We start from the raw sequence: 24,312 nt of genomic DNA on the forward strand, positions 1-24,312 counted from the left end.
ATGTGTTTCTGAGTTGCCGGATAAGTTACCCTTGTTGTTTCTTCTTATCCTGAAATGTAAAATCCAATTGATAAAGGAAACTATCAGGAGCAATATTCATTCCAGAAATTTATTCTACTACCTACAAATCTATCACACAAATTTTTTCTACTGAAATCTATAAGCACGATTTCCAAATCTACTTTCATTTTCAAAGACTGATAGTGAAATAGTATAGAGTAGTTGGAGGAAAACAAATTTTAAAAGGATGCACTAAGAATCAAAATTCGAGACATTATTCCTACTCTTATGTGATTTTAATCAAGTCATTTTATTTTTTTAAACATCATATTTATTGATAGCCTTGAGCTAATTAATACCTGTCCAGCTCAACTCACATGGTTGCTTTGAGATTAAATGTGATATGAATGTGAGACCACTTTGTTAGCTATTAGTCACTACCAATTAAGTTGTTCACTTACACATTCATTTATCCAACAGCTTTGAGCTTCTATCCTATGTCAGGTTCTCTGCCAAACACTAAGTATATAAATGTGATCCAAAATTTATGAACCATGCCAGTGTAGACCTTAATGTGTAATGGAGGAGACAAACATTAACCAAAAACACAGAAATAAGCATATAATCAAACTGTGATCAGTTGAAGGGAAAGACCAGGGTACTGTGAAAAAATAGTAAGAGTGGAGACCTGCCTTAGCTCCAGGAGAAGGCAACAGCAAATGAAGAAAGATGAGTAGGAAACAGAGAAGAAGCTGGGGATGAAAAGCACTCCAGGCTTAGGACACAATATATATAAATGTCAAAGAATAATTTTTAATTTTCTAGTAATAAATAGCAGATAGAAGAGAGTGGTAGAAAATAATTTCAGAGAGACAGAAAGGGGCCAAATCACCCAAAAAATTATATTCTTGTGAAGAATTTTGGTTTTTATTCTACATACAATGGAAAGCCATTGATGGGTATGAAGCAATGGATTGACATAATATGAACAGTGCTTGTAAAGAGATACTTCTCTTCAGCATGAAGTGTATTTGAGATCTACTTTTGTAATCAAAATAAAAAAGAATGGATAATGAATTCAAAATTGGCACACAATGAGAGAAAACCAAATATCAACAGGAATAATGTTTTATTTTTTGATGAAGGACTAACTGGGTGAAGGTTCTATGAACAGCAATGGAAATGTTAGACTATAACGGCAGTTTTGAAGGAAAATCAAGAGTTTAGAGCTCATCTGGCAACTTGCTAAGATTATAAATGTACATTATCATGACATACAAAGCTACACAGGTAAAACTGTGGCCAAAAATTCTGAAATAATTATGCTATGTTTTTAATGTGTCCCTTCCAAAATTTGGGTGTTATCAATGTGACAGTAGTAAGAAGTGGGACTTTTAAGAGGTGATTAGGTCATGAGGGCTCCTCCCGAATGAAAGGGGTTAGGTCTTTATAAAAGAGCCTTTACACAGCCTTCCTCCTTCCAGAAGATGCAGCTTTCAAAGCAGCACCTTAGACGCAGAGACTAGAGCTCACCAGGTGCCAGCATCTTGATCTTGGACTTCCTACTGTCCAGAACTGTGAGAAAATAACTTTCTGTTTTGTGTACATTACTCAGTCTATGGTATTTTGTTATAGCAGCACAAAGAAAGACGATCTGGTTAGTTCATGATGTTACTAAACCTCCCCTTTTTTAGTTGAGTTGCTACAAATATGCTTGCACAACTTGGAAATAAGTGAAAACTTTCAATCAGTATTGTTCACTTTAGCACAGCTTGATTAGGATTATAAGGTTCACAATTTCCTACGTGAAATTTCAAGATCTAAAAATTCTAAAATCTAATAGTGTTTTTGCAACTCATTTATCAGCAACAAGATAAAACCAAATCTGTTAACAAAACCCACCGTAAATGATGTAAGGCTTTACAGTCTTTATTCAATCCTACTTAGCTTGACTATTTGCATGTTACTTCACATAAATAAAAACACATTTGATTACAAGGTTGTCACAGATCCTACTGGCATTGATAAGTAACATCTGATATAAGCAACTTACTGTCTTTCTAAAATCTTAAAAGTTCTGAATCCAGATGTACATCTGGCCCAAGGATTTGATAAGAGAATGTGTGCCAGTAGTAATATTCACCTTCTTGGGAATCACTGAACATTTGTCAATCAAACATCCAATTTATTCCACTCACCAGTAGAGTGCATGGCACATAGTAGGTACATTGTATTTTTGAGGAAAAAGCTGCTGATTTTATAACACTTTTTAGAGCACATAAATTGTCTCTTCTATCCTTTCCAGAGAGGACCTTCTAGATTTAGTATTTTTACTGAGTTAATTCACAAGATCCATATCCCATTATAATAAACCTTTTGGCAAAGGCATCTAGCAGTCACTATCTTATTTTAATAACCACAATCTTTTATTATAGCTTATCTACCAGCAGAGCCAATGCTACAAATTTTGCATTGTTCTCTTAAGTGCTGACTGTGCAACATTTTTTACATAGACCTTGCTCCTCACTAAATCAGACAAAAGCAGGGGCAAGAGACAGAATATGTGTACAGGGTATGCAGTGGACAATTTGAGGTTGAGAAGAATGAACAGATAACAATTTTTGGATTTAAATGTTGTCACCCAAAACAGGCTATACTGTATTAAGCCCCCTGAACTTCAGAAACTAACGTTATGTGCTAATCCAGCATAATTCATTTGTGGTAAGCTGTATTCATAAATACAAAAATGTTAAGGTACACTGAAACATCTTTTAAGATCTCTCGTTTATTTTTTTCATATTATTCCCTTAGTTTTGTAACTTAATATTTGTACCAAATTGATTTCCCTGTTCCTTGTGTTTTGTATGAATGCCATAATTTAGACAATTAGGAATGTAATTATCTCTTTTGTATTTATGATTACATTTATGAATATCTGATCTTTACCTTATTCAAAGGCCTGTGGGTTAATATTAGGACTTTTAAACAAATAATGTAAGCTTAGTAAGATTTTGCCTGTTAAGTAAAATCGAATTCTGCAGGAAGAAAATTCCTTACAAACCATTTGAGAAAGGACTTCTCAGATGCTTTTATAGAAGTAGAGCAAAGACTAAGCCTTGAAGACTCAGATAATTCAGTAGTCTCCTAAGATAGAGGAAGCACCCTTTATTAGGAAAATGAGGCCACAATCATTGTTACTTTACAAAATAGGGTAACTACAATAAAAGCCTTATTTTGCCCAAGGAAATAATGACCAAAAAAAAAAAAAAAAAAAAAAAAAAAGAAGATGATGATGATGGGGAGAAACAAATGGTCAAATATCTGCATCTGGTGGACTTCCCCGGAGTTTCATTTCAGTGAACAGAGAATGTGTTCTATGGTTTGCTGGGTATTCATGTATTGCCACCAGTCCCGACTTTCCATCTAAGAACGTGAAAAGCCCTTCTTTAAACTGCTCTAAACCAACCCAAAGGACAGCTATTTGATTCCCCTTTGGTGTGGATGAACTCTAGAAGTGTCATCTTGAAGAAGTAGCTGTGGAGTCTGTTTAGAAAAACAGAGTGTTTTATAGCACGACCTGCATAAGAGAAAATTCTATGCCCACTCAGGCTCTGAATGAATCAAAATAACAGCAAAAAGTCAGAGAGATCCATGCTTGACGTGAGATTGAGCTTTATCCAAACAGAAAGTGACAACATCCCAAGTTACACTGTCCTCAGAACTGAATGCTAATGGCCATGTGACAAGCAGCAGCCAAGTGAATTTGTCCTATGAGACAGAAACAGCAGGCCAACCCCAACTCTGCCATTAGAACATATAAGCCACAACCTCTCCCCAGAGATTATTTAGCCATCATTATTTAGGATCACAAATACTACCTATTTGGAGTTGAAAAAAAATGGGTGTAAAACACTATTTCTCCACGATTCTATTGTCTCTTGAATTTCTGAGTATACATAAACAAAGCATTTAATAATTACAGCAAAACTAGATGATTAGTTATTTTTGTAATTAGTTCAAAACTGGTCTACTAAACCAAAAGGCTACGGCCAATTCACCTATTTGAAAACCACTAGTATGCCTATCATTATACCACTATTTTGTAATCACCATTCAAATTTTCTTGTCAGCAAAATATATAAGGGGAAAAATTAACTTCACCAAAGAATTATAAAAAGGAAATGTCCCAAAAAAGCCATCAGAGTCATCTATATTGTTTTAAGAAGATACTTTGTATTCTCTTATCCTTCAACTTCAAACAAGATTTGAGGCATAAAGTCAAGTTACTGTTACAGGCAACATTTATTGAGCACTTGATATTCTGCTTTCCATTGCATCTTCTTCTTAAATATATTCACTCAACTTATATTTTTTGCTCACTGTCAACTACATGCCAGGAACTGTGCTAGTTACTGGATAGAGAGTAATTTGCTAGATACTACCTCTGTCCTCATTCAGCTTAACTTTTCATGGAGAATGCAGACAGAAAAGAAAGAAAACTGATAAATAATAAAATAACTTCAATATGTAGTGAGTATTAGCATAGAAACACACAAGAAATAAATCACATTAAAGAATCTTTCGTTTTGGCAGACATGGAAGACCTCCAAGGAAAACATCTTTAAACTGAGGCCCAAAGTGAGAAAACAATGTAATAAGTTTGAGTGAAGTGTAGGGTAAGGGATGAGCAGAGTGTGCCAAGCAAAGGGCATACCTTATGCCAAACACCCAAGGCCAGAAAGAGCTTGTAGTCATACAGAACCGAAGGAAAAAGAGTTTGGCTTGAATGTGAGAAGCTAGAAGGAGTGCAGCGAAAGACCTATTTGAGCAAGATATGCACCAAGCAACCATGAAGAGTTTTGTGAGCCATGGAAAGAAATATGCGTTATATTTTAAATTCAGTAGGAAATTCCTACAGAGAATAAAACAAAAGAATGAGGTGATCCAAATTAGGTGCCGAGGAGGTCACAGTTGCAGCAATGTGGAGACTGGGCAGGAGGGACACAGGATGGAAAAAGTCATATATAGACAAGATGCTCTGGGAGTAATCTAGGCAGGAAATAACTGGCATTTGAAGAAAGGTGGCACCACCATTTGGCAAAGGAGACAGAAGAAAGAGGATAAAGTTAGATTTTGGAAATTCAATAGGCAGGTCTATTCATGAATTCAGTGTGGGGGTGTGAAGGGTGAAGAAATCAACGATGATTTATTTGCAGAGAAAAGAGTAATTTGAAGTTTGGCAAACTTTATTTAGATATTTTTGATAAATCTAAGTGGAGATGAATTACTTAAAAGATAGGCAAGTCTAAAGCACACAGAAGAGGTCTGGGCTAGAGACCTCATTACCATGAAAATGGGATTAAAGTCCATGAGAACTGAAGAGACTGCCCAAGGAGAGCAAATGGTAAAATTAAGAATTTTTAATATGTGGCCGGAAACAGACAGGCTTTTGACATATATGATGTTATATTACGACTAATCACAAAATGCAGAAACTAAAACTTAGTAAAGGTTACATAACTTGCCCAAAGGTTATATAACTATTATGAAACTCAAAGTTCATTTCAGTCCAGAACGAAGCTCTGATACAAAGTAATTCAAACCCAGACTCCAGCTGAACACCAACAAACAAGCAAAAAACAACAATCACACCCCACCCACAGTTCTCACTGCATTTTTTTTCAGGAACCTTGATTATAATTTACCTAAAATTTCCTGAGCATGACAGACTATATGTTTAGTATATTTCCTAAGTTTAAATCAATACATTATGGAAGATAGAACCATCTGGTTTCTCACATTCATCTATCGAGAAACCCTGTTAACTAATTCCTTACAAAGTGAAGGAGCTGGCTCCCCACAGAGCTAACATATGTGACCTTCTAGGCATCACTTTATACAGCTGCCACTGTATTAACCATGAAATTATAAGACCTCAATTGCTATTGCTTGTTGTTTACTACAAGTTAGCAAGATTATTGGTTTGTGTTGTGTGGAAAGTTAAATAATTCATCCTTAAAATTTCAAATCCATCTAATTTATACCTAATACATGCCATGGGGTGCTTATTTCTCAAATAAGTTATCAGTGAACAAAAAAAAGGTTTGTGGTTTTAATTTGTAGTTCCCAAATGTTAATGAGGTTCAAAAAAATTGTAAGAAGGCTAATCATGATTTAAATTTAAAGATTTCCATCTCATTCCACAACATGACTTAGTTTAAAGGTGGTTTTGCAGTCAAAACTCTTTGAATAAGAATTTGAAGAAAGTTCTGTACAAATTTTCTTCACTTTTTAAAGAAGATTTGCCACAATCACATTTCTAACAATCTTCAACAATATAAAAACATGCTACCTTGAGGACATATGAATAGAAAGACACACTACCTTCTCGAGATTCCAGGGATTGAATAGAAGCACATTGACAAGACTTCTTGAATATACAATGCTGCCCGGAATAGGTTATAAAAATCCATTTCCCATATTATCAAAACTTTAAAAGTTTGAAATATTTGTGTTCAGAGTTATATGTGTATTATAAAAGCTTCAGAAACTGAAATCTCATTTTTGATCCAAGAATTTTCATATGGTTTGATGGATGGTAACTACTACAGTAAAATATTAGCATTTCGGACCTCCAAGAAAAGATTGGAATATATTACTAACTAAGTCAGAATAGATCATATGGGTCTATCCAGGAGCTTATTTTAAAAGTTGACATATTTTCAAATGCAATCCAGTAGACCCAATCTGAACTCTGTAAAATGCATATGCACAGGAACAAATGTGTCACACTTGAAGCACAATACATTATTCACAAACATACCCCAAGCATTTCTTACAGATTTATGGAGTAATTTATATGGAAAAATACATACATCTCAAGATTTCCATCCCATTCCAGCTACCTTGCACTCATACCACTCTAACCAATGTATTCTAAAAAGTAAACATCAAAAAGAAAGTAAATCTACATGGCTTACAGTGGGAACAAAAAGATTTACAAAAAGGTGTACTCAAACTTATATAGAAAATGAAGTTCAATATGACCATGACCAAGACGAATATTTCTTCTTATAAAATGAAAATCAGTTGCAAATATTGAACTTAGTACTTAGAGTTTTCACTACTCCTCAGACAAGAAAAAGTTATGCATATCTAAGGTATTGTATTAGTAAACCTGTAAGTAGACCAAAGCAGTAAAAGAAGATTAAGTTCCTCTTACTAAAGGCAATGCACCTGGATATAATAGCTACTGAACTGAGTTTAATTTTGTTTCTGAAGCAGGAATAATGGTTTCTCAGGGAATTTTAGCCTTTAAAAGAAGAGTACATTCAACAAAAGAAATATGTTTGTATCTCTTCACTTGACCCACTAATTGAAATAGTTTTTGTTCTGTAATTTCAAATTACTGTACAAAGGAATGAAACTTTATATCTTCTCAAGTCTTTATTTTCTTATCTTTGGAGGAAATATCAACAAAGATTAAATGAGTTAAAGATGTATCAAGAATGCCTACAGCTCTGCCGAGAGTTGCATATATTGCTGCTGCTTCTAAGATTAAATGCACAGAAACACTTTCTGATACTGATTTCTTTGATATAAAAAGCATTTATAAAGGAATGTAGCAAATTTTTGCTCTGAAAACTTCTAAAAACCTTATTTTTCTTTGTTTGTGACTGTGTACAAATGACCTTGTCAATAGACAAGAAAATTACTAGATCCAGCTCTAAACTAATGAGAAAACTCCATAGCCAATTGCCAAAAACTATGTTATTATTTTATAGTCACAAATGATTCTAGATGATCTTTCATGGTATTATTAGAGCTACAACCTCACCATAAATCAGAAAATAATATTCCAGTTATTATGGATGTTTCTCTTTAAAAAGCTATCTACTAATAGACACTGAAATCACCTAGAGGGAAATTTGCCTGGCTCAGGTATTCTTTGTTTTCTTCTCAAAATTATATACATGATAGGAGATCAACTCCACATATTGTTATCATCTCCCGCAAAAAAAAAAAAATACGCATAATAGGCTTAATAAGGAGTATATCTGTTTGAAGGGAAGGTAACCGTTCTTAGAGTTGACCATGTGAATGATGCTATAAAGTGTAAAAATGAAGTGAATAGAAAAGCCTGAATTGAAACATAAATACCCAAATCCACATGGCTTGGATAAACAGCATACTGAGATTTATTATCCCATTTGTTCAGAGTCCATTGTTTCATGATGGAAAATAATGTAGTGATGAGATTCACATATTTACAGCACTTGTTTGGTCTACAGGATTTGAACAAATCAGGAATCTGAATCAAATAAGGGATAACACAAGTCCATTACCATCCTAGGAGAAAGGAGACAGTAAAACCCTGGATACAAGATGGTTACGCTAATAAAGAGCTTTAGGGCACCAGCCCTAAGAGGATATTTAGTCATCTACAATATATTACTTAGTGCCAGTAACTTCTGATGTAAGCTAAAACAGAAGTTTTAAAAGTAGAGCATTTTACCTGATGGGAAGTACAGTTTTCTATTTGAATAAAAGTAGATTGTGCTCATTTATATCAAGGATGAATAGAAAGAAATGGATACTTTTATGACTGAAAGATTTTCAGATTTTGCATAGAAGCTTAAACTCTAGGAGTCAAGAATGTCCTCAGTGATGTGGGCAGCACCAAATCAAGGGTTAAACCTGAGCACCTAAAAGGCCCTCACCAAAACTGTCTCCCAGAAGCCTGACTCATATTTCCAGATGCACCAATGCAAATCCATTTGTCTTCTATTAACTTGTTTTGTGACCTTGGGCAAGTGGTAACTTCTTTAACCCAAATGACATTAAGATGAAATGAAACACTGCATTTAAAGCACTCAAGAGTGCCCGGCACATATTAAGTATTTTAATAAGTGTATTAATGAGAGATGTAGTTAAGAGCTTCTTTCTGCAGAATGATTCTCTGTGCTAATCAATTTTAATAGAGACAAGGGTGGAGTGAAAAGGAGAATTCACAAGCTCTGGCAAACAGAGCCATCCCAGGAGACAGGTAATGATCTCAGTGGAAAAAGCCAGAACAGAACAGACGGAAGTATAAGAGAACATTAAGGAATTAAGGAGGAGACAAAAAAGAAAGAGGAGTAAACATGGCAGAAAACCTGGGTATATAAAAAGAGAGAGAGAAAACATTTTTTAAAGCAACTGTTTATTTGATCACATAAAAATTAAAGGCTACTTTATGAAAAATATATATCCGAACAAAGTTAATAGACAAACCTAAAGTGGCTAAATGTAATTCAGCACTAGAAAGTGCTTTCTCCCCATCTTCATTAAAGAGGTGGGTTTTTTTTTTTTTTNTTTTGGCCCATTTTTTTTTATTTTATTTTTTTCTTTTTTTAATTCTTTTATTACATTTTAGGTTTTGGGGTACATGTGAAGAACATGCAAGATTGTCGCATAGGTACACACATGGCAGTGTGATTTGCTGCCTTCCTCCCCTTCACCTATATCTGGCATTTCTCCCCATGCTATCCCTCCCCAACTCCCCACTGCCTGCTGTCCCTCCCCTATTTCCTCCCAACAGACACTAACTATTTTTTTTCTACTAAGGGGCATTTTTTTCTTAGTGATTAAAGAGGTTTTTAAATCACTAAGAAAAAAATGCCCCTTAGTAGAAAAAAAAATAGTTAAATTCATAATTCAGAAAGAATGAAAAAAGGCCCACATGTATATCAAAAATGTTCACCCTCACTTGTAATCAGATAATTGCTTTTTAAAGTGACAATGAGAAGCCTTTTATTTTTTATTTAAAAATCAGAAACCTTTACTTTTTTAAGAACCTATTACTGCTGAGGTAAAATAAACATTTTTTCCTACACTGTCATTGTAAGTATAAATTGAGTGAAATATTTCTTAGGATAATTGGAAAGAAATCTAAATATGTTTAAAATTATGACCTTGAAATGATGATCAGGCAGCTGGGCACACAGTTAAGCTACCTTCCCACGCTTACCTATCAAATCGGCATAGTTTGGCTATGACCATATTTAGCAATGGAGCATGAGTAGATCTGAGGCCACTTCCTGGTGGGGGCCATATAAAGCTTCCATGCAATACAACAATCTGCTTATTTTCCCCAATCTGTTGGCTGTATGTCCTCTCCCAAGGTGACCATTGAAGCCATGTATTGACAAGGGTAAAACCTGTCATCATGATCCTGGAATGTGAAGAATGGCATTCCTTCTGTGCTATCCCCCAAAACCACACTTCACCCTGATTGATCTTTGTGTGAACGAAAAAGCATACCTAGATAAACACTAATGCAATGGGGTTTAATTGTTATAGTAGCTAGTGCAACTAACATAGATTTTTATTATTTCTACTTCTACAATTAATCCTAATTATATTTAAGGATATATATCAATACATAAACTATAATACTAGCAAAACATAAAAATTACCTAAAAAATTAAAAAGAAATTAGCAGCAGAACATTCGTTTAACGATATATCTTGCAGGAATTAAAATCATGTTTGATTTTATATGGAAATGTATATAGACCATTAGGTTAAAAAAAAAAAAAAAAAGCAGTCTACACGACTCATGATCACAATTTACACATACCCTATAAACCACAGCTATCTTGGAGTGTTAGAATTATAAAAGTAATTTTACACTATCCATCTTTTATTATCGAAACATTTTAGTAAAATTCAGAAAAACTCCCATGAATATTATAATAAAAGATGGGGGGAAAGAGAAAGAAAAGAAAGAAGAAGAAAAAGGTCAAAGTTTGCATATACGATAATATACCTCATAATTTTGCCCTGGCTGCCCTTTACACATGAGTATGAAGCATCCCAAGCTGTGTGCTACCAGTGGGGCACGGGTGTGCTGAGATATTAATCCTCTCAGCCCTGGGCAGCTTGTCAAGGCCCAGGGCCATGGAATTCCCCAGGTGGTCTCCTCAAGTAACCCAAAAACTGGGGATAAGGTAACAGCAGCCCTTGCTAACCAAAGCCTGGGTGTTTAGTTATACATTTCCTCTTCATTTAAATCAAACAGAGTTGATGTGTTTCATATACAAAATCAAAGAGAAAATTAATAAAGCATGTAAAAATTATGCTACATTCATAAAAATACTGCAATATGTTATCAGTCAGAAAAAACTGAAAGTGAAACACATTTTTCTCATTTGACTGTGTTTTGATGAGCATGAATTAAGCATCTGAAGATAAAACACTTTCTAAAGCTCTAGGACATATACTGAACTTGACAGAATATTAGCATATGAATGAGAGGGGAGTACATTTAAAAGAGTTTCTTATCCTAGTCTACCACTATGTGATATGAAATGAGCTCCAATGAGTGCACTGGTCCCATTGAAATATAATTCATGAACATAAAATTGTATGCTAAATGCTTTGCCAGAAATAAAAGAAACTCCACCAACATCATCATGCGCACCTGCTAACGATGATTAAATAAGGACCAAAAAAAAAAAAAAAAACAGCATTGAAATATATGTCTTACAACGAATTATACATTATTCTTTCCACCCCACCAAAAAAAACAAAACAAAACAATACAGTGAATTAGTCTTAGGTTTTCATCTTATTTTCTAGACATTACAGTTAGTATGCTACATTTTTAAAGTAAAAAAAGATAAATTTAGATTCTCCTTAGAAATGTTCTTGTGGCAAATTAGAAACAGAAATGCATTAAAGAACCAATTTTCCATTTTGGAAATATGCATTTTTTAAAGCCCTTAAAATGATGTAAAATTTATAGAGATGCTCAATTCTGGAGAGAACTGTGGTAGAAAGAGCATTCCTGCATCCAGAGAAGTAGTGAACTTCTCTGCCCATCCCCAACAAAACAGACCTGTGCAAACAGCTATCTATAGACCAAGGTGGCCTGGGTGGATCCTAAATGGAGTCACTGAATGCCCTTCGTTGGTGGGTCCAGCATCTTTCACTCTCCTCACGTGACACTTGGCACCTTGTGCTGCATGATGATTGCCTGTCCACTGATCCGTATTCTCCAGTGAATGATAACTGCTCTCCATGGGGAAAGGACCCATGTCTCCAAAGTCCATCATTGCATCCTCAGCTACTAGCCTTCTATTTGTACCTATTAGATACTCAATAAATATGTGTGAATTAATGAACGCATTCATTTATTCATATGATCCACTAATGGTTACTTAACAGCTATTATGTGGCAGGTACTAACGGAAGTACTGGGGATAAGGTAAAAAATAAGATATAGCATTTTACAGCAAAATATAGCCTAGGAGACAGTAAAGAAATCAGCAAAGAGAAGCACTGTTTTCAAGCAGGGTAGCAGCAAGAAGAGCAAGCTCCATTTTGTGCTGGCTCTTTAAGACTTTAGGGAAAGGAGATAGAGACACATGTAAAAGACCCCAGGAACACCCATTACAGGAATAGGAGATGCTGATTAGAAAACTAAGATGCTGCAGGACCTACATGCAAGTGAAATGTGAGCACAAATGGTAATATGACCAAACTAGAAACCACAGAATAGTGAGGCCTGAGGAAGTTGATGTTATATAAGACATTGATTACATTGTTGTATATGCCACAAAAGCCTTAAGCATGGAATATTCAGAAAGAAATATCTCCACTATATGAAATATATTAGTTTTTGTTGTTCACAAACCCAGACATTTGCCCTTTTTTCCAGTTTTTAAGTTCAGGGCTTCATGTGTGGGATGTACAGGTTTGTTACATAGGTAAATGTATGTCATGGCAGTTTGCTGCACAGATCATCCCATAACCCAGGTATTAAGCCCAGCATTCATTAGCTATTCTTCCTAACACCCTTCCCCTGCACCCCCCACCTTCTGGCAGGCCCCAGTATGTGTTGTTCCCCCTCCATGTGTTCTCATCATTCAACTTCTACTTAAAAGCGAGAACATGTGGTATTTGGTTTGGGGTTCCTGCGTTAGTTTGCTGAGGATAATGGCCTCCAGCTCCATCCATGTCCCTACAAAGGATATGATCTCATTCCTTTTCACAATTGTATAGTATTCCATGGTGTATATGTATCACATTTTCTTTATCCAGTCGGTCATTGATAGGCACTTAGGTTGATTCCATGTATTTGCTACTGTGAATAGTGCTGCAATGAACATACACATGCATGTATCTTTATAATAGAATGATTTATATTCCTTTGGATATATACCCAGTGATGGGATTGATAAACCCAGACATTTAGCTGAAATAAACTCTGCAGCGTATTTTTTCTATCAGTATTTCAAATGTTCTTCGTACTTAAAAAGGTACATAAAATTTCAAGTTGAGTCATTTAATAATATCAGTTGCAAAAAAGAAAGTGAATCTAGTACACAAGAAATGCTGCTTCTTCTGCACATGTGTCCTATAGTTTGTGATGCTTTTCATTATAATATAAAATAAAACATGCAGAGAGATAGATAAGAAGAAACAAAACTAAAGACACACCAAAATGTGTGTTAATATGATTTGCTAAAATAAGAGCATCAAACACAAAATACTCAATTAGAAAGATGGATAATATCAAGCTTTGAAAGAAAAAAAAAACAAAGAGATGCAAGTCTTCTTTAATACAAGTGAAAGTATAAACATGTTCACTCTCTCTGGAGTGTAATCTGGCAGAGTATATTAAAATTAAGGATGCCTATTCCCTGACATACAGAACTATCATTTTAAAGTATGAAATCCAGATAAACCCTCAGAAAAGTCCAAAATGTTCAGTGCTGCATTACTTGTGATAGCAAGGGGCTGGGGACAGTTTAAGTATTCATCAGTAAAGGAACAAATGCATTACTGTGTATATATCCAAAGGATTATAAATCGTTCTACTATAAGGACACATGCACACGAATGTTCATTGCAGCACTGATTACAATAGCAAAGGCCTGGAACCAACCCAAATGCCCACCGATGATAGACTGGACAGGGAAAATGTGGCACATATACACCATGGCATACTAGCAGCCACAAAAAACAATGAGTTTGTGTTCTTTGTAGGGACATGGGTGAACCTGGAAACCATCATTCTCAGCAAACTGACACAAGAGCAGAAAATCAAACACCGCATGTTCTCACTCATAGGCGGATGTTGAACAATGAGAACACTTGGACACAGGGAGGGGAGCACTACACACTGGGGTCTGTTGGGGAGAAATGGGGGAGGGACAGTGGGGGGTGGGGAGTTGGGGAGAGATAGCATGGGGAGAAATGCCAGATATAGGTGAAGGGGAGGAAGGCAGCAAATCACACTGCCACGTGTGTACCTATGCAACAATCTTGCATGTTTTTCACATGCACCCCAAACCTAAAATGCAATTAAAAAAAAAGATGTAGTAGATGCATGTGATGGATATTATCATGCAGTAATTTGAAACAATAAATCAGATTATTCTCTCATTGTAAATATTAAAAACAAAAATAAATTTAACAAATAAAATAAAACCTATAGTACTATAACATTTGTAAAAATTAAAACCTCTATGTTCCCAAACACACACTACTTATTTTACAAGAATTCAAAAATAGTTGAAAACATATATGGAATATATTACTTAAGTGGATGGTAGAATAAGGGATAAAGGAAAAAAACTGAATAAAATGAGAAGGCCTGGAATGGACCAGCTATGACAATTGCTTTGAAATTAATACTAGAGTTAATACAACTCTTTGCATCTGTGGATATTAGACACATGTATGGTATTAGTATATCCAAGCATATAAGACCCCTCTGTGCTTTTCCCCTTTCCTGAATCACTGTGTATACTAATATCACATATCTAGTATGTAGACAAATACAGATATAGATTCATTTATAAAGACATAAACATAGGTTAGGTATAGCCTGACCCACTGAAATTTTCTGTATTGATTATATGGACCAAGGACATTCCCAGGATTCAAGACTTTCAGTGCTAAAACCAGGAAAACCAGGATGAGTTGATCATGCTATTTGTTCACCTGTGAGCAAGTTAGATAGCACATCCTCCTCTGCAATAAGAGCTTCCTCGCACAGATCTCTGTTATTGGCTTTCACCCTGTTCTTTAAAGTAAGCTGTTTTTATAAAGGGTTTAAGAGCTTTGGAAATTCAATACTTGAAAATCCCATGCACCAAAAAGAAAATAATTTCAGATATGCTAGATGTAAAACTAATTGTGTGCATGCAATACTGTATACAAATGATAACAAGGTTGAAAAGAAATCACCTATTTATTCATTACCTAAACTATCAAGACACTAGATGATACTAGACACCATTGTGAAATCATTAAGATGTGCTCCCTTATCAAAGTTTTCATAGTATGTAGTTTTGAGAAAAAGCAAATGTAAAAGTATGAATAGTAAAATACTGATTCCATGTCAGAAAATCATAAAATTTTTATTGTATTATAGTCACTATCTTGTACACTTTTTAATTGAAGCCAATATATAGAATTGTTTCATTCACTTCTTCATATAAAAATTGCATTGACATTGCATAAAATAACCTTATTTTTACTACCCAAAATCTAATCTAAAAGGCATGTAAACTTTTCATTTAATTTTTTAATTTTCCTCCTCAAAACAAGTCTCCACTTGTTGATTATTACTCTGGGTGATTATTACTCTTTTATAACTTATAAAATTGCAAGGCATATTTCAGAGAACAGAACAAACTGTGCTTGCCAATAAATAAACTACTATATTTGATTTCCTTCAAAAGAAGGTGATAGTGTCTGTATAAATGAGTGTGTTTCTTGCACCTTGGATAACATTTAAATACACAGCAAAAATAGTTTGTTTTCATTCACTCTTAATGAACACTCACACACCAGAAAGGAAAGGTATGAAAGGTCACTCCAGAAATGATCTGAATCATCATAAACCATTGCATATCTGATACATGAGCATTTTTTTGCTTTTGGAAGCTATCCAAAGGGGAGCATCATAATGTATGATGTCAATAAGAGTTTAAAAACGAAAGGGTGGAAACACTACTATTTAATTAGAGTCCTCATTTTGGCCTAATACTGTTTTCTCTGGATTTTGTCTTTGGAAATGCTATAAAAACGTGAGTTTTGAGTTTTATCTTCCTAAGAGGAGAAAAATCTCTATTCCTTTCTTATTTCTCTTAAGGGAAGAAAGAAAGTGAAATATCTCACTACACTCATAAGCAGACCTGAAGATAGGGTTGACAGGGAAGATGGCATCATGACTCACTGTATTCAAATTCAGTAGCCAACATCTATAGGAAAATTCTTCCAAAAGGGGGTAAAAACAAAAAAAACCCTCAAAATACTTCAAGAAATTACTTGAAGGAGAAGTAAATCAAAGTCCAATGAACATCCTGAAGACCTGAAAAAAGATAACTAGCTATATGCATGCTTTGGCTGTACATTTTGATGATACTTTAGATCAGTCAAAGTAGCCTGTGTCCAAATAGAAGCCAGATGAATCTCTTGAAGTGACTCTAATAAAAGCATTCTTCCCAAGAGTTTTAGCAAGCCAGGACAAAGCATGTGGTGAATTGGAGAGAGGAGGAGGAGGTACTTGCTTTTGGTCTAGGTATGGCAATGTTTCCTCTGATAGGGCATGGGAGTTGACAAGGTTGTCTAGTCTCAGAAAGCTGAAAAGATACTCCCTTCCCCCACCAACCCTCCACAACCCACAAAAAAAGGATGTGAAGGATAATGAGTATAAAACTTAAAACTCTGTCTGTGTATTCTCTTTACAATTTGCCCAGAGCTTCCCTCATTCATAAATTCCTCTATTCCTAATCAAGAGAACAAGCTAAAATAATTTTGACCTGTAGTTCACCGTGATGGCTTTTGCATTTAGCTTTCTTAAAGAACTGTATTTATATTTTGATACAGTTTCTGCTAAACACACATACTTTAATGATTCATGTTCACTTTTATTTATTATATTCATGTTCTAATAAGTTTTCATATGGTTTAAGCCAAAAGAATTTTTTATATGTTAGAATTTCTACATGAGTAAATGTTCTATTTTTTTAAATCAAATTATAGTTACCTTTCAAGTTGCATATGCCTCCACAATTTAACCATTTGATAAAGGACTATTTTTATACAGTAAATCTGCAAAACCTAGATAATCACTAATATGTTCTTATTTTAACAACATCATTAATAATTAATTATTCACTCTTGCAGCACATAATTATTGAACACCTGGAATGTGCCAGTTATGGGATTATATCACTAAATCAAAAATATGGTTTTTGTCCTAATGAAGCTAACAGTCTGGCAAATTGAAAAAATAGGCCAGGCGCAATGGCTCATGCTTGTAATCCCAGCACCTTGGGAGGTCAAGGCAGACAGATCATGAGGCCAGGAAATAGATACCATCCTGGACAACATGGTGAAACCCTGCCTCTACTAAAATATAAAAAAATTAGTCGGGCTTGGTGGCACACACATGTATTTCCAGCTACTCAGGAGGTTGAGACAGGGGAATTGTTTGAACCCAGGAGGCAGAGGTTGCAATGAGCCAAGATCACGCCACTGCACTCCAGCCTCGTGACAGAGCATGACTCTGTCTCAAATAATAATAATAATAATAATTTGTACAAAAAAAAAAACTACAAGAGTATGCAAATAAATTTTCAGTAATAGTATTTCAAACTCTAAAATAATAAAGTATTTCTAGCAAACCAAGATTTGTTGTATCCACAGAAATATCAAAGGATGGATTATTTTATTTTATTTTATTTTACATGAAGCTAGGCTATATATTTCTGGGATTATCTTTTCAGGATCTTTGCTTTGCTTCATTTTTTTAAGATACTACTGTACCTTCCAAACAGGAATGCTTAGAAAACTATATAATACATTAAACCATCTGACTTCTTGCCCAAAATCTTGTGTATAACAGATGTACAGTAATACTTTAATAGAAAAAAAAAATCATACTTTAGATACAAAAGACTTAATTTAGAACACTTAAAAAATCACTTATTATTATTATTTTAATACAATATTTTCCTGTATACTTTATTTTTGGAGAAATAATGCTCTGGTCATTTTCTTTTCCCTTTAGCACATTGATAGTGCCCTTTCCAAGTGTGGTAAGGAGAAAGGTGTCAGCTATTCATGGTGTATAGACTATGCTCTACTCAGATTGTTCACACCTCCCTAAGATAAACTATTGCTGCATCATTACTGTCCACTACATGCAGGGTACAAGTACTTCAGAACAACTTACCTATTCTTAAAGCCAATACAATTTACTTACTGATAACTATCTTTAAGGAATTTTTTTTTTCTTTTTTTTTTTGAGACGGAGTTTCGCTCTTGTTACCCAGGCTGGAGTGCAATGGCGCGATCTCGGCTCACCGCAACCTCCGCCTCCTGAGTTCAGGCAATTCTCCTGCCTCAGCCTCCTAAGTAGCTGGGATTACAGGCACGCACCACCATGCCCTGCTAATTTTTTATATTTTTAGTAGAGACGGGGTTTCACCATGTTGACCAGGATGGTCTCGATCTCTTGACCTCGTGATCCACCTGCCTCGGCCTCCCAAAGTGCTGGGATTACAGGCTTGAGCCACCACGCCAGGCCCTCAAGGAATGTTTAGATACTATCATAAGACTTGAGAGAAGAAAAGATAAAGTTTAGGAAACAGATTACATTTACAACAGAGAAAAGAAAAAGACCTAAGTGTATGCTTTCTTAACTAGTGCCTAAAAGAGCACCTGGGATATAATAATTTTCAATGTATATTAAATTAATGGACAAACAAATTGCATTAGAAGTTAGCTCTAAGGGGTCATCCCAAGATGGCCAACCCAAATGTCCATCAATGATAGACTGGATAAAGAAAATGCAGCACATATACACCGTGGAATACTATGCAACCATAAAAAATGATGAGTTTGTGTCCTTCATAGGGACATGGATGAATCTGGAAACCATCATTCTCAGCAAACTGACGCAAGAACAGAAAACCAAACACCGCATATTCTCACTCACAGGTGGGTGTTGAACAATTAGAGCTTGTGGACACAGGGAGGGGAGCATCACACACTGAGGTCAGTTGTGGGGGCTAGGGGAGGGACAATGGGGGTGGGGAGGGTGGGGAAAGATTACAAGGGGAGAAATATCAGATATAGTTGATGGCAGGATGAAGGCAGCAAACCAGCTTGCCATGTGTGTACCTATGCAACAATCCTGCATGATCTGCACATGTACCCCAGAACCTAAAGTACAATTTTTAAAAAAGAAAGTAATTAACTTTAAGAAGCAGAAGTTAGTAAGAAGGCTCTGTGAAATACCCCAGGTGAAACAAAGAAAACCAAACTCAAATATATCAGAAAATAAAAAATACATACCACATACACTAACAGGTATGTCTAAATTCATTCATGTGAAGTTACTTATTGTGCATATACATATACTCTGCACAAACAGTATTACAGACACTAGAGATCCATCAACAAACAAACCAGGCCAAATATCAGCCATCACGACATATACATTCCAGAATGATGACAGATAACAAAATAAAATATGACACAACTTCTGCTGCAGCCCAAGAATGATTAATTGCTCTGGGAATCACCTACCTGCCAAAACAAAAGACAAAACAGAAACATATATATGAAATAACTGTTTTCAAATAATTGAACATCAGACAACCTAGGATGAAGATGAGACAAAGAATTACTCCAGTTTACTGATTGAATGCTATCCCCATCAAGCTACCACTGACTTTCTTCTCAGAATTAGAAATAAAAACTTTAAATTTCATATGGAACCAAAAAAGAGCTCATATAGCCAAGACAATCCAAAGCAGAAAGAACAAAGCTGGAGGCATCAGGCTGCCTGACTTCAAACTATACTACATGGCTATATACATGGCTACAGTAACCAAAACAGCATGGTACTGGTACTAAAACAGATATATAAACCAATGGAACAGAACAGAAGCCTCAGAAATCACACCACACATCTACAACCATCTTATTTTTGACAAACCTGACAAAAATAAGCAATGGGAAAAGGATTTCCTATTTAATAAATGGGATTGGGAAAGCTGGCTATCCATTTGCAGAAAACATTTGAATCTGGACTGCTCCCTTACACCTTATAAAAAAAGGAACTCAAAATGGATTAAAGATTTAAACCTTAAACCAGATTAAAGACCTGAAACCATAAAAACCCAAAAAGAAAACCTAGGCAATACCATTCAGGACATAGGCATGAGCAAAGACTTCATGACTAAAACACCAAAAGTAATGTCAACAAACACCAAAATTGACAAATGGGATCTAATTAAACTTAAGAGCTTCTGCACAGCAAAAGAAATGATCATCAGAGTAAACAAGCAACCTACAGAATGGGAGAAAATTTTTGCAATCTATTAATCTGACAAAAGGCTAATATCCAGAATCTACAAGGAACTTAAACAAATTTACAAGAAAAAAAAAACAACCCCATCAAAAAGTAGGCAAAGGGTATGAACAGACACTTCTTGAAAGACATTTATGCAGCCAACAAACATATGAAAAACTTCTCATCATCATTGGTGATTGGAGAAATGCAAATCAAAACCACAATGAGATACCATCTCAGGCCAGTTAGAATGGCGATCATTAAAAAGTCAGGAAACAACAGATGCTGGAGAGGATGTGGAGAAACAGGAACACTTTTACACTGTTGGTGGAAGTGTAAATTAGTTCAACCATCGTGGAAGACAGTGTGGCAATTCCTCAAGGATCTAGAATCAGAAATACTATTTGACCCAGCAATCTCATTACTGGATATATACCCAAAGGATTATAACTCATCCTACTATAAAGATACATGCACACGTATGTTTACTGCAGCACTGTTCACAATAGCAAAGACTTGGAACCAACTCAAATGCCCATCAATGATAGACTGGATAAAGAAAATTATGACACAAATATACCATGGAATATCACGCAGCCATAAGAAAAGATGAGTTCATATTCCTTGCAGGGACATGGATGAAGCTGGAAGACATCCTTCTCAGCAAATTAACACAGAAACAGAAAGCCAAATGCTGCATGTTCTCACTCATAAATGGGAGTTGAACATTGAAAACACATGGACACAGGGAGGGGAACATAACATATCAGGGCCTGTCAGGAGGTTAGGAGATAGGGGAGAGGTAGCATTAGGAGAAAATAGGAGAAATACCTAATGTAGAGATGACAGGTTGATGGATGCAGCAAACTACCATGGCATGTGTATACTTATGTAACAAACCTGTAAGTTCTGCACATGTATCCCAGAACTTAAAGTATAATAAAAAATTTAAAAAGGCAAATTCTACAATGCAGCAAACAGAGCTCAGCAATCTGTTGAATTGAAAAGACAGATGAGAGAATTGAGGAGATGGGTGGAATTTGTGGAGCAGAATACCCCACAGGGAGGAACTGTGGGAAGAAACAGCTTAGGATTGCAGAAGGATCTTCTCATTATTTGGTAGAGTACTATTCTGTGCCATTGTGGGGTAAAGCTCCATGAATCTGAGGAATAAGCACATGAAAGCAGTAGGTCACATAATTTCTAGAACTTGCATAGGAAATCATTTGTGTTCCTGCCAGAGAGGATGAAGAGACTTTTTACTACCCACTACATTCAACCAAGGCCTCAAGATGGTCACATCTTCATGGAGGATAAATTATACCAAGAGTAAAGTCTGTTCCAGGCTTATTGAAAAACCTTTCGAAGCAAGCCTGAAAAGTATCCATCGATATCAAAAGTAACTTACTGTGTGTGCATTCATTTTCCATTGCTATATAAAAGCTGCCACAAATTTATCGGCATAACTCTGGTTGCAATCAAGATGTCAGGCAAGCTACAATATCATCTGAGGCCTCACCAGGGGAAGAATCTGCTTCCAAGCTCGTTCAAATTGTTTGCAGAATCCATTCTGTTGTGGTTAGAGGAGTGGGAGCCCTCAGTTTTCTTGATGTCACCTGGAGGCCATCCTTAGACCCTAGGTACAATCTGCAGTTTGCTACCCAATAGGCTTACCAATATGACCTCTTTCTTCATCAGGCCTGCAAGGAAAGCCTACAGCTCAATCTGGTAAGATGGAGTTTTACAATATAACAAGAATAACATTGCATAACCTTTGCCATAAAATATAACCAATTAGGAAAGTCACATACCATTATCTTCACCATATTCTATTGATTAGAAGTACTCATGGGGAGGGCATTATACAACAGCATGAACAACAAGAGACAGGGATTATGGGCCACCCTAAAGTATGTCACCTACGATGTGCACTAACAAAGTCTAAACTTTTTAAATGCATACAAGAAAATCTAATATTCAATAATGTGAAATTTACAAGATCAATGGACCAGTCAAAATTACTAAGCATGAAAAACTTGAAAACATGACCCATAACTAAAGAAAAACCAATCTGTAAAAACAGATCCTAAAATGACAGAAATGATGGAATTATCAGACAAGGACATAAAATGGCTACTGCAAATCTTACAAATGTTCTCAAAAATGTAAAAGATAATATGAGCACAAAAAAACACATAGAAGATTTAAAAGACCCTAATTAAACTTATAAGGGAAAAAAACTACAAAATCTAAAATAAACAATATGTCAGATGGTATTCCTAGCAGATTAAACATTGAATAAGATGTGGAAACTTAAAAACTCAATATGATAAAAATCATAAGTAAAAGGATTAAGAAGAAAAAACAGATCTTCAGAATATTGTGGAACACTAACAGTCTAACATGTGTAACTGGATTCAGAAGGAGAGGAAAGAAATGGAGAAGTGATGGAAAAAATATTTAAAGAAATAATCCCTGAACATTTTACAAATTGATAGAAATTATCAACGCAGAAACCCTAGAAACTCAAACACTCAGCAGAAGAAACATACAGAAAGCCACACCAAGGAACATTGCCATATATTGCTAAAAAAGACACATCACAGACAGTAAGAAAATATTTGCAAACAACTTATTAATAAAGTATTTGCATCCAGAATGAAAAAGAACTTTCAAAGCACAACAATTAAAAAATAATGCTAAGAAAAAATAACAGGCAAAATGTTTAAAATTCACTTCCCCAAAGAACACAAATATATTGTACATAAGCTCATAAAAAGTTGTTTAGTCACTAGGAAAGTAGAAATAAACACCACCAGGAGACAGCATTTCACACCTGCAAGAGTGATTGAAATTAGAAGACCAGTAATGTTAACATTGGCAAAGACACAGAACAACCGTAACATAAGAAAAATGACACAGTTATAGAATGCATTTTGGTATTTTCTTGTGATATAAGCATACCACTTCCCATGTCACTCAGCAGTACCATAACTGGATATTTATCTAAGAGAAATGAAGGACTCTGAAGATTAGCGCACAAATTTTCAAGCAGCTTTATTTACCAGGGTCCAAATTGGAAACAGCATGAATGTCTACCAAGAGGTAAATGAATAAACAACTTATAGATTAACTACACAGCAAGGAAAATAACTGCTAATACACTCAAAAACATGGGAAATCTCAAAAGCATTATGCTGAGTAAAAGAAGCCAAACACATACTCACACAAACACAAATGTTTTATTCTATTTACAAAAAATTCTAGAAAAGGTGAAACTACAGTGTCTGAAAGCAGATCAGTAGTTACCATGTGCTGGGAATGCAAGGGGTATTGACTGCAAAGAGAATGTTTGTATAATAAAAACTTTCTATAACTTGATTGTGGTGGCGGCTATACAAAAACATACATTTATCAAAATTCATCAACTGTATATCCCAAGGTGAGTTAACCGTATTATATTTAAATCACATTTCATTGAACAATAATAGAATGGCTAAATCAACAAATAGATGAATACATAAAATTGCCTAAATTGTCTATAAAAATTAAATAAATAACTACATGGTGCTAGTGCCCTAGAGGAAAATAAAGCAGCCAAGGGAAGAGGCTATGCCAGAGTAAGGAAATGGATGGAATATTTATTAAATAGGGTGTTCAAGAAAAGCCTCACTGAGGTGGTGGTGACAGCTGAGCAAAGATCCAAAAGATGTAAGGAGGAAAGCAATGAAGCTGTTTGTAGGAAAAGCAGGAGCCTGGGGTAGGCTGATCAACAAGGAAGTCAGTGTACCTGGAGCAGAGTGAGCTAGGGTGGAACAGAGGAGGTAGAAAAGAGTGGGTGGACCCCTTAGAGCCATTATAAAGACAAGCTTTTACACCCTGAGGAAAATAGAAATGCTCCATCAAAATTAAGGACGTTTTTGCTTCAAATCACCATCAAGAAACTGA

The sequence above is a fragment of the Cebus imitator genome, unplaced genomic scaffold, assembly GCF_001604975.1.
Source record: "Cebus imitator isolate Cc_AM_T3 unplaced genomic scaffold, Cebus_imitator-1.0 Scaffold40, whole genome shotgun sequence".
Taxonomy (NCBI): Eukaryota; Metazoa; Chordata; class Mammalia; order Primates; family Cebidae; genus Cebus; species Cebus imitator.